At 38.6% G+C, this 2,192-nt stretch overlaps 1 pseudogene; it reads right to left on the minus strand.

Annotated features, from left to right (window-relative positions):
* Positions 1-347: 347 nt before the first annotated feature.
* Positions 348-869, minus strand: LOC112407755 (ADP-ribosylation factor-like protein 1 pseudogene; annotated as a pseudogene).
* Positions 870-2,192: the final 1,323 nt, after the last annotated feature.

The following is a 2,192-nucleotide window of genomic DNA, read 5'->3' on the forward strand; positions in this document are numbered from 1 at the left end:
ATGTGAGAAGAAAAGAACTTATTTTAAAACCATTTTATCTAATTTCCCATTTTACAGATGATCTATAAAATTTTCATCAGTGTTTGCTTTGAGGGTATAGAGCTATGTGACTGGGCAATGGAGGGAGGAAGGAGGCTTTACTATGTACATTCTTTTTTTCCAACCAAATACTTATTTTTAATATTTATTACAAAGGTTGCAGTCAGTTTGGTATATGCTGACAATCATACAGCTTTAACATTTAGAAGTATGAAGCACACTTTAACTATTTCCAAAGGGATATGTGATGTGGTCTTCGTTTCAGAGGAGCAGAAGTGACTGAATTACTGTCTGCTCCTTAATGTTTCAACTAACCATTCCATTGCCTCATCAAGGCCAGTGCCTTTGGTTACTAAAGTTTTGAATATTTGCCATTTTCAGTCCTTCAAGGCAGGTAACCCAAGTGAATTTGCCATCGCTGAGGGAGTCATGGCCTGTTCCATGTCCTGCTTATTTGCAAACACCACTAAAATGGCTTTTCTCAGCTCTTCTTCCTCCAACATGGCAACTAAGTCTGATTTGGAAATGCCAATTTGCTCTCGATCACAACTGTCTACTACATAAATGACTGCATCTGTGTTTGAATAACAACATCTCCAGTATGGCCTGATACTTGTCTGTCCTCCTAAATCCCAGACTTGGAATTTTAGGTTCTTGTATGTTACCGTCTCAACATTAAATCCAACGGTAGGAATCGTAGTAACGACTTCTCCAACCTGTAATCTGTACAAAATTGTAGTTTTTCCTGCTCCATCTAATCCCAAAATTAAAATCTTCATTTCCCGGGTTCCAAACAGACTGGAAAAAATGCTTGAGAAAAAGCCATCCATGATGAACTGCCTGTCCTCCCTCATTGACCATCAGAGACTGGCCCCAGCCTCGGAAGCGACACCTAATCGAGCCTCGAAGTCGCCACCTCCCCTCGCCTAGGCCTGCGCTCTGGCTCCGGCTCGGGCTCTGGTTCCCAGGGGGTTTCCTTGGAAGCTTGGCCAGCCAGCAGCTTCCACGTCGGACCTCCCGGCCGGGGCGGAAGCAAGGGGCCACCACCTGTACATTCTTCTATAACCTTTGAATAATGCTAACTACACGTATTTTATATCCAAAAAGGTCATTTAAAATTACCTATAAATATCTGAAAGTTTCTAAGACAGACTGGTGAATAATTTTTCTAATTTAAATAAATATCCAAAGAGACATGCGTGATAGTTCACTGAGGTTTTATGCACTCTCTGGATAGTAGAGTGTTCCCAATTAGAATGAAGGTGACCCAAAATATTTCAAATATTTATGTAAAAATGTGTGCCTTAGAAAACATATAACGCCAGGTGCTTAAATAATAATAGAACATAGATATATTGGCTGTCTGTGTAATCCTTAATTCAAAATCTCCTGCAGCCACCCAAGAAAGAGCCACAAGGTGTGCACCTGCAAACATAAGTGCTGAAATCTGTCCCTGTCATCTTGCCCCTTTATTTAGCTTGAAAAGATTAACTTATATTAAACCTATTGTGACTTGTTTTAGTACTTCATTTTTCCTATTTTTTTGTTCAATTTGATTTAAAATATATATTATATAGTATTTGCCAGGTACTGTGCCTGGCTCTGAGGATGATATAACAAATAAAATACCTATCTTGCTCAAAGGACATTTTTATCTGAGAGATGCAGACAAGTGAATGAGTGCTTATGATGCCACATGATACATCCCAAGAGAGAGGTTGGCATAGTGTGTTACGGGAACCCAATAGAAAGGCATCTAGCTAGCCTTGGGAGATTAAGGCATGCTCACTGGAGGATGTAACAGCTAATTAGAAGAGGAGTCAAAACTCTTTTTTAGTGGAAATACACAAATCTATACGTTAACACTTTTTTGGATAACAAGATTGAAACCAAACAGTGGTAATTCTCCAAATAAGCCAAAACAATATGGTAATTTATTTATGAGATCCAGTTTATAATTATTATCAAAGGCTATACCTTATATAAACTGCTGTACCCCCATCAATGCCACTTAAGGGTGATTGCTGATAAAAATTTTTCATAAGATGCTAGTCTCAAATAGCGTTTTCTGAGAGTAAGGCATAGGGTATGTTTTACCCTAAGGTCTCCTTATTCTCACAAAAGAATTATAATTAGAGCCATAATTAGGAAAC

This window comes from Neophocaena asiaeorientalis, unplaced genomic scaffold (assembly GCF_003031525.2).
Source record: "Neophocaena asiaeorientalis asiaeorientalis breed wild unplaced genomic scaffold, Neophocaena_asiaeorientalis_V1.1 scaffold149, whole genome shotgun sequence".
Lineage (NCBI taxonomy): Eukaryota > Metazoa > Chordata > Mammalia > Artiodactyla > Phocoenidae > Neophocaena > Neophocaena asiaeorientalis.